We start from the raw sequence: 10,465 nt of genomic DNA on the forward strand, positions 1-10,465 counted from the left end.
TGCAGCTCTCCGTGGGTGAACATGCAGAGGTACAAAGCTTCGATTTGATCAGCAGGATGAAGTGTTGAGGTTGTTGTTCACCTACAGAGTCAGAGAGTGTCGGCAGCAGAAGGGAGTCGATCTGACGCAGCTGGAGGAGGATTTCAAACTAAAAGTACAACTAAAACTAGAGAGAATGGAACAAATAAAGGCAACAACTCTACGGGTAATGTGTAGGACTGCCTCCTCTTAGTTGATTAGTTGACCAATCAGTCGTTTTGGTCTCGGTTGACTGAGATTTCTTTAGTTGATTAGTCGTTTTTTAGGCTTTTTTCATGCTGAATGACTTATTTCTAAGAAACGTATGAGTTCATCTGGTAAACACCAGATTTAAAGTGTGATTCTTTGTGGAGAAACTCAGCTTTACCGATCTGTCGATAAAATCAACTAATCGACAAACTCTACTACTGCTATTCTACTACTATTAATCCTACTGCTAGTACTACTGCTATTCTACTACTATTAATCCTACTGCTAGTACTACTGATATTCTACTACTATTAATCCTACTGCTAGTACTACTGATATTCTACTACTATTAATCCTACTGCTAGTACTACTGATATTCTACTACTATTAATCCTACTGCTAGTACTACTGATATTCTACTACTATTAATCCTACTGCTAGTACTACTGATATTCTACTACTATTAATCCTACTGCTAGTACTACTGATATTCTACTACTATTAATCCTACTGCTACTACTACTGATATTCTTTTACTACAATTTCTGTCAATACTGATACTACTACTACTACCGTTCTACAACCTATTGTGCTGCTGCTACTACTACTACTACTACTACTACTACTGCTACTACTACTACTACTACTACTACTACTACTACCGTTCTACAACCTATTGTGCTGCTGCTACTACTACAACTACTACTACTACTGCTACTACTACTACTACTACTACTACTACTACCGTTCTACAACCTATTGTGCTGCTACTACTACTAGCCTACTATTCTACTACTATTACCACTACATGCTAGTATTTGTCTACTATTACTACAGCTGCTAGTACTGCTGTTCCACTTCTACTGCTGCCACTACTTCTATGACCATTGATACTACTACAACTGATATTATTCTGTATATATACTGTTGTGCTGCTATTGCTACTACTACTGCAACTACTTCTACTACTACTGTACCTATTGTGCTGCTGCTATACCGCTGCTATTCTACTTGAGTCATTCTACCATTCTACTACTAGTACTACAGCTATTGTACTACCACTGCTATATTTGGTGTGAATGCTTCCAGCATTCACAACAAATGTTATTCTCCTGAGTTTATTTGTATTTTTCGTCAGACCACTTTTTTTGCAACGCTACTCGTTCCACATTTTTCAACATAGAAACTCCATTCAAACATCAAAACGTGCAGCTCAATTAGGACATGATGGCTATTACTTTTCTCATTCATAACTTTCATATTTTCAGAATTATTAACCATAATTCATCAAAAATTCTCCATTGAAATGAATGGAAGACATGTTCAGAATTTAAACATTTTCAAGCATTTTCAACTCTTCACTGCTCATTCATACTTTCACCGAGAAACTCCATTCAAACTGTAAAATGTTCCACCTCTTAGAACAGGAAATCTAAGGATTCACCTATTCTTTTCAAAATAAAAGCCCAAGGAGGTAACTTTCTTAACAGGGAACTCAGAACTAACCATTTATAAGCTATTCAAAAACCTTTAAATATTCCACATCTTTTATACACTATTGGTTTTATTCAACTTTTCAATGATATTCATACAAATTAAACCCATTGCCACTTTTTCAACTATTTCTACTTCTTCATCTTCTTCTCACATCATTTAAACCAGCGTTACAGCGTAGCGTCAGCTCTTCAGCATCCAGCATTCACACCGCAATTTCTTCAGAAATTGCTTTTCTAGTTACTACTGATATTGTATGTGACACTGAGTAGTAGGCTAGTTAACTGGACAATCTAACGTTTGCACCTTACTTTAGATGTTGGGACAATCGGTCTTTGGGGGAGAGGATTTAATTATTATTTTATTCATCTGAACACGTTGTTTTCTCAGGTGAACGTGCAACTTGCCGTGTGATGTTGCAGCGACACTGACGCTGGATAAACTTGGGTTAAAACAACATATCTAATCAACAACCTTTCTGTTTGTTGTTTATTCCTCCAACCTCACAGGAACCAAGACTTGAAGGAGCGAATATTTTTACACTTCTTACAAACTAATCTTAGCTCTGGAATTTGCTGTGAACTGAGGGCAAAGAGGCCTCATAGTTCCAGGTCTAGTTTTCACCCCACGACTTTATATTCAGACATCACATGCTACAAACAGCTGACAAGTTTTTCTAGCGCTTCAGATCTTGGTGTAAAGGTGTTTGTTCCACGGCTGCTCCTGTGGCATGAATCTCATTAGAATAAAGTCTGCAGCAATCAGTTCTTTTTTTTCACACATCATCACATAGCTGAGAGAGGAGAAGGAGAATAGCACGCATGCAAATAAAAAAACACAACGCAGATGTTAAACTCGCCCTGAGCCCTTTGGGCAGAATATACATTAAAGAGAAGGAAGATCGCTGTGAAGTGTCTTCTCACTGACGGGAATAAAAGAAACCATGTGGGCTGATCATCTTTTTCTCCACTTGAACTCAAAGTTTAAATTAGAGCAGCTTGTGATGTACAGAATAACCTCTGAAGTATAAATCACGCTGAGACAAAAGCTCAATTAACAAATGCAATGTAATATTTAAATATTTTCTGGCAGAAAGTTGCCTGATATCAAAGTAATCTGTCGGCCTATGTGAGCATGTGATTGCAGTTCTGAGTCAGAGGTGAAATGAGACTTCTAGACTAATTAAAAGTCAGTGGTGTGATATGATAACGATGAGCAACACTTTCACTAGAAAATTAATTGAAATATAAAAAGCAAGAGGTTTCAGTTTTGCATGTCACCCGATTTGACTTTTATCTGGCCATTAAAGGAACCGTGTGTAACATTTCAGGGAATCTATTGGCAGAAATGGAATATGATAATAATAAGTATGTTTTCTTTAGTGTATAATCACTTGATAATAAGAACCGTTGTGTTTTCGTTAGCTTAGAATGAGCCGTTTATATCTACGTAGGAGCGGGTCCTCTTCACGGAGTCCGTCATGTTTCTACAGTAGCCCAGAACGGACAAACCAAACACTGTTAACTTTTCCTGCTTGGGTCGGAGTCGATAACGTTACTCGCTCTCGTCGCCGCCCTCTCGCTCTCTTGCTTCATCACTCACTTCCTACTTAAACACTCTGCGCACTGGCTCTGCTCCAAGTGACCCACCCTACAAACTGGCTCTATATAGGGCCATTTCCGTTTTCACATCGGCTACCTCCAACACGCTTTGGTTGCAATCTCCTCATCTCACCGCGAGATACTGCCAGATCCTACACACTGGACCTTTAAATGTGCGTTATCGCTCCCTATAAACATCCAACCCGATATCACACCAAAACATGTAATAGACCCACTCTTTCCACCAGAGGATAGCATGTCGTTTTGCCTCGCTGAGGTGTGAATGTAGGTGCAAAAACACTCAATTGGGTTTAGACAACAAAACCACTTAGTTAGGTTTAGGAAAAACATCATGGTTGGGCTTAAAATAAGAACGTAATCTAGATAAAATACGCATGGAAACAATGTAACATCAGTACGGAATACTGACTTAAGACAGCTTGGACTGAGTTTTATGACGACCTTACAATGAACGATCGAGATCACGGCAGCGTGTCGCATCTCTCATGATTTTATTCCGACATTGGAAATATGTCTACAGTGAAATTGCTTGAAAAGTCGTTTGGTGTAAGGTCTGCATTGGTCTGATATTGGGCATAATGTAAGAACATTTTCATATTCTTTATCTTAAACTTTTTTCTTTGAGGTTTGTTGGTACGATCGTTCCAAGTCGGCTTCACCAAACTCTTTAAACCTCGTTTCAACCTAATAAACGTCACTAGTTCACTAGGGCTTAAGATAAGTAAGTAACTAAGTGTTTTTTCTTCTCTGCGTTGTTGCGTGGCGTACAAATAACACACGAAAAGCAGCGTGCAAATAGCACATGAAAAAGCGCGTACTCTTGACACGCAGAATGTCCGTGTAATGTCGTGGTATTTATACGCCTTCCTGTGAGACCGGGTTGGATTAAACATATAATGAAAACTGATTATGGCCATTCACCTACAGTGTAAGGTGATTTAAATATTTTATTCAGATATAAGTGCAGGGAACGACTAGCAGAACGTCTATGTCCAACCAGAGTGAATCAATGAAGTGATCCATGTTAACTTGCATAGTTTATAATAAAACTATATTTATGATGTAGCATGAAAAAACAAAAACGTAAATATGGGACACGGGTTGTTAAGTCTGGGACAGTTGAAACTAGAAATCGGGACATTTGCAGGACACTGAGGAGAAAAGAAGTTAATCTGGGGTCTTGCTCTAAACGCTGTGACCGACAGATACATTATATTCTGCAGTGCATGCTGGGAGCTCAGCGCTGATGAGATCCTTTGAAGTTCAACTCTCATAAGGTTTTATTAATATGGTTTAAAAGAAGAAACCATCATTTATTAATGACTTCTACTTCATGACTCATCCTGTATTTGAGAGGAATATTCTGTACAGTAGGTCCGTTCCTACATTCACTGATCTTCTAATATAAATAGTGTTTTCTTTAGAGGGATTGTGTCATGATTTAACTATCAGAGGTCACAGTTTTTAAAAGACACACACAAAACTATTCATCGTGCATGTTTTGTTCTGAAGATTCCTCTTTAAAGCTGCAATAACTGATTTTTTTATTTGGCCGCTTGGCTGCAGAAAGAAGTTGTTTCTATCAAAATGTAGCTCAAATTTGAACCGAATTTCAAGAAAATCTGAAAAAGAAAATGTGAATTAATGTACGTTTCCTTTCACTGATGTTATGTAAATATAAGGAGTTGGTTGATTGAGATGAGCAGTTGATGGTGTCATTAAACCACTGCAGAAGAAGACAGGATTCTGCATGTATGCCACTCAAAAAACAAAGTAAAAAACATGATGGAAATGTTTGTTTCATGTATCGATGTGAGGAAGGTTTCAATCTCCTTGTCGCTCCACACAGATCTCATGTTTTCTGCTTTTCACTGGACGTTTAAAGGGACTCTATGTAAGAATCAGAAATGCTTGTTAAAAGCGACACCTGTGGCCGTTAAGTCAACGAAAGTCAGCGTCCTGTTGCTCGCGCTTGTGCTCGCTCTAAATAGACATGAACGAGCATCGCTCAACACAGTGAGGAGACACACGTCAGCTAAAAGCACAATATCACTCTATATTTCAGCTGCTTGGCAGTAATGTTAGCTGACCAGACGAAGGTCTCTCCATGAATCAATGCTGATCCTAGTGTCGGCTTTTCCTGCCTCAGCCTCCCGACCGCGGCCGGAGGGAACAGGGAAGACACCGGCACCCGGTCGGAGACAATAACGACGGAGTCCCGTCTCCACCGACTCCTGAGGGAAATATCTGTCTCTTTAGCTGCTAAATGCTCCACTAAGGTCACCAGCTAGTCTCTGAAAACTGTTAATCTGGCCCGTATGAATAGAGAGCAACAACCAGCAGCCACCTCCGTCCCAAGGCATCGAGTTCAGACCTGCACTGTGGGTCAAAGGTCAGTAGCACATTGCTGGTTGTCAGACACACAGTGTGTGCTTTTAAAGCTCATCAGACTCACAAATCACCAGCTCTGTGTGTCATTCACACTTTGTTTCCCGTGTCATCACACCTCCTGTGACAGACCTGCGTCCCATAATCCTCAGCGTGTGATGTCAGTGTCAGCCACAGGTCAGACCAGGTGACTTATCCTCGCCGACGACACTAATGATGCAGGTCAGACAGGAACATAATGCCAGAACTGAACCTTTGTGAATGAGCGTAAATGTTTTGTCTTCAGTTATGAGACTCACTTACGTTTGACGTTTTGTAGACGTTGATTAGTTCACACTCCTCCTGAGATATCTGCAAATAGCAGCCGAGCTTCACCTCGTGCTTAAAGTGAGACATCGTGAAGTCTGTATTTAGCTTTCAAATGTTTTTTCAGTAACGAGGAGTTCTGCAGTGGTGGAATGCAAATAAGTTAATTTACTTATATGCTGTACTGAAGTACTATTTGTACTACTACTATTTACTATTTACCCTTATATCAGGGGTCTCCAACCTTTTGTCCTCTGAGAGCTAATTTGACAAAATGAAAGTGTCTGAGTGTTACTCAAAGCACCAAGTTGTCCATCAACAGCAGACATAATTTCTGTCTTTTTGTCCTTTAATAACGTTTCAGCCACCGCAGTCATCGCCTCTATTACAATTCTTCCAAAGGTGAAGGACTTTTTGTGTTTTGTGAGGATGTTCTCCATTAAACGAAGGCTCTTTGCTTCGTTGGCCTTCTTTGTCAGTTTGGTAAACAGCGACTGTCTTTATAAGCGTTGTTTTCAGCTCCTTTACCTTCTCTGTTCGTAGATCGCTACCAGCCGGAAAGTCACATGAAAAGTTGCTGTGGACTCGGTGCTCGATTGTTACATCTTTTACTGACTGACACGCTCACATCCCAAATGTGACACACACCGACTCCTCATGAAAATAGTCTATTTTTCTGCTTTTTATTGGCCTGGCTGTTTTCTGTGGTCAAATCTGGTGTGCACTTGCTCGTCTGCTAACATCGCTGTATGTTATGGCGTTACAAACCTGACAGCAGCCTGACTGATTTACTTGACAGCCGATAGGCGTGTAATCATTTGGTCTCCGAAGGGGGCGGGAAGTCTGTGAATTTGATTGGGTTATAATTTAAACAGTTTTACAAAGTGACTTTGTGGTATCAAATTCACGTCCATATTCTTTGAACCGTTAACGAGCCACTCAGAAACGGAGGCTACTTGTTGGAGACCCCTGCCTTATATGCCACAGTACTTTATAGGCTTCCTTTACTTCGCTACATTTAAAGGGTAACTTTGTTTTTTTTCAACCTGGACCCTATTTTCTCATGTTTTGGGGAGAACAATGTTTGAACTGGTCCAGTATTGAGGGAGGAAGCTGTAACCGGCAGCCGCTAAACGAGCGTGAATGTAACGTTACATCCTCTAAAAGTTCTTGTTTTTGCCACCAACAGGCTCAGATTGTTATTATAAGTGTCTGACAACATTATGGTGAGAACCCTACAGAGAAATAAAATGTTTCTCCTACTTCTTAAGATAAATAAATGCTTTAATCCTCCTGTTGTCTTCCCGTCGACCATGCAACTTTTGTTTTCCCGGGTCAAAATTGACCCGGTCTGGTTTGACTGTTTATAAAGCATACAGTATAAACTATCACCCAATTCTGTGTTACACCTTTTTGGCAAACTTTCCTAATTAAATTATTAAGTTTTACACTTTTTTTTGGGAAATGAAGTTTAATAAACCTAATTTCTGTGAAATTATACCAAATTTTTTTAGCAAAAAAAAAGAAGAAGCAGATATTATGAATTATTTTAACTATAGTTATTATCAGAGGAACATGATTTTGATGGATTATCACATACTGGTATATGTAAACTTTTAATCAGAATATTGTTTTGAAAGCATTTAATTTTTTTTTAATAGCATAATGACACCTGTGGTCTTCCCGTCAATTTTGACCCAGGAAGACCACAGCTATAGATTTTAATAAAACAACCACAATTCAATGACAGTAGTGGTCAATATATATATATATATAATTGTTTTGCAAAGACCCCAGTAGGCAACCATCCGTGTTATTTTGGGGCAATTAGATTAAAGAAATCCATATTTATGATATGATGAAGTTTAAAAACAGGAGGGTTAAAAAGCCTCTTGGATCAGCTGGACAATGCATCGTCACAAAGCTGAAAACATCAGAGATACGTGTTTCTTACATGACGCGACGCTAAGAATACATGATGATCTTATAGACCATAATGCATTGCTGTAGATTAAACTCGCCAACAGGATATAAAGGAGTTAAAATGCAACATACACATTAATGCAGCAGTGATATTAATCCAGAAACATCAGATAGAATATAGTAAAACACTGACAGGGAACATTTTACTGCATCAATACTTTACTTCAACTACTTTAAGTACATTTAGCAGATATTACTTTTAGTACGCTTTTGGCTGCAGGAGCTTTACCTGTAGTGGAGTATTACTACTTTTACTTCAGTAAAAGATATAAATACTTCTTCCACCTCCTGGTTTTCAGTATAAAATAACAGAGATTCCACCTCCTTAACAACTTATGAATGAATAACTGAAGTCTCTCTCTTTCTCTCTCTCTCTCTCTCTCTCTCTCTCTCTCTCTCTCTCTCTCTCTCTCTCTCTGCTTTATGTGGAACAAGAGTGCTAATAAGTAGGTCTCTAATGAGATTAGCTTCACTGCTAAACCTCAACAACCCCACCTTACCGTTACATCACCGACACGGCACAAATTATTATATAAAAAGGGGGTCAGTTGAAAGTCCAAAGTTTTATAAACAAGACTACGAGTTTATAGTCCCATGTGAGGCTGAAATGCTTCTAAACAAAACTATTATGGATGAAAAACAGAGACCACTTTGCTTTCTTATCCTTAATTAGGTAAAAAATAAAAATGTCATACTGCTCTTTAACATGTTAACATTTGGTCTGTTTATATGTATGTAACAGAAAGGTAATCAGTGAGCTTTGGTGAGGAGATCAAAGAGGGATTTTGTCACCTTAGAGGTTTGAACAGAGCCATGCTAGCTGTTTCCATCTGTTTCCAGCCTTTATGCTAAGCTAAGCTAATCTATATGAACAGAGTGAACTATCACACTTGGTTGCAACCTCTGTTTACATGTTGTTAAAGCAATCACAGCAACATCTGAGCTTCATTTTTGCCTTTGTCCTATTCTTCCTGATGGGAGAGTAAAAGTAAAAGTAAAAGTAAATCTTTGTTGATGCCTTTTTATCAGTGTTCAGTGTAATTTATCAGTTATGAGGCTGTGAGCTCATAGTTGGTGTCCGTTTCACTAAAATCTCACAGATCTCACTCGTTACTGTTCTGTAATGAGCGCTCAAATCTGACACATTAATACTTCTAATAAAATGCATTTTGTGGGCGAACCTAAACATACTTATATAATCCATTATAAATCTTGACTGCAACAAATAAATGTTCATTTTTAAACATTCCTGGTTATTCTGAAAAAAAAGGAAACGGTGAAATACATCTATATTTGATGCTAATAAGAGACTTTTTGATAGGGACATAGGACAAAAAAAACCCCTGTATAATAATAATAATAATAATAATAATAATAATAATAATAGTAATAATAATAATAATGATAATAATTAATAATACGCTTTATTTATACAGCACAATGTTAAAACGTGCTTTACGTGATTGAACCAGGATTCAGTGAAGCAAAAAAAATCATTCATTAAAAATTATACAAAAATAAAATACCCAACAATAATATAAGATTTAAAACAATATCAATAATAGTAAAAGAGACATGTGCTTTAAACCATATAGTTCTTCAAGGGTTTCTTTTGTTTATTACTTTTTTTATTTTTATTTTTAGATATTTTGGGATATTTATATTTATATTTAATGATTTATTATCAATTCCTCATATAGCTTTTACACTTCCACGCTTCAATTGTTTTTGAGATTATCAGCGTTCTTTATTTCCTTCTTCTTCTCTTGTGTATTATGTGTATATGTGTTGACACAGTTGTCCTTGTCAGAGTAAATAAAGTTGTATTGAATGTAAAGTGGAGCAGTGCGTCGCTGATGTTGAGGCTCCTCCCGGTGGTCAGATGGTAAACCAGCACAGAGAGAAGCTGTGATGGTGAGGAGCGTCTCTGCATGGAGACATAATGTAGGAGCTTCATGTTACAACACCATGACACTGTGAGCCTGTTGTTCCCACACAGAGCAGTGTGTGTGTGCGTGTGTGTGTGTGTGTGTGTGTGTGTGTGTGTCAGTATGTCAGTACTGTGTGCACAGTGGTGCCTTGTCCACATGTGAAGCCGTGATGAGTCCCAGTGTGTGTCAGCGTAACGTTGAGTCATTATTACTGGTGAGGGATCAGACCGGATGGAGAGGAAAACCTCCCTGACCCTTTAAAGGTCCCATATCGTGCTCATTTTCAGGTTCTTACTTGTATTTTGTGTTTCTACTAGAACATGTTGACATGCTGTAATGTTAAAAAAACAACTTTATTTTCCTCATACTGTCTGCCTGAATATACCTGTATTTACCCTCTGCCTGAAACGCTCCGTTTTAGTGCGTTTCAACGGAATTGCGTTGCTAGGCAACAGTTTGGGTCCATATTTACTTCCTGTTAGTTGATGTTATTCACATACACTGCAACAGGAA

Source organism: Sebastes umbrosus, chromosome 2, assembly GCF_015220745.1.
Source record: "Sebastes umbrosus isolate fSebUmb1 chromosome 2, fSebUmb1.pri, whole genome shotgun sequence".
In the NCBI taxonomy this organism is placed as follows: Eukaryota; Metazoa; Chordata; class Actinopteri; order Perciformes; family Sebastidae; genus Sebastes; species Sebastes umbrosus.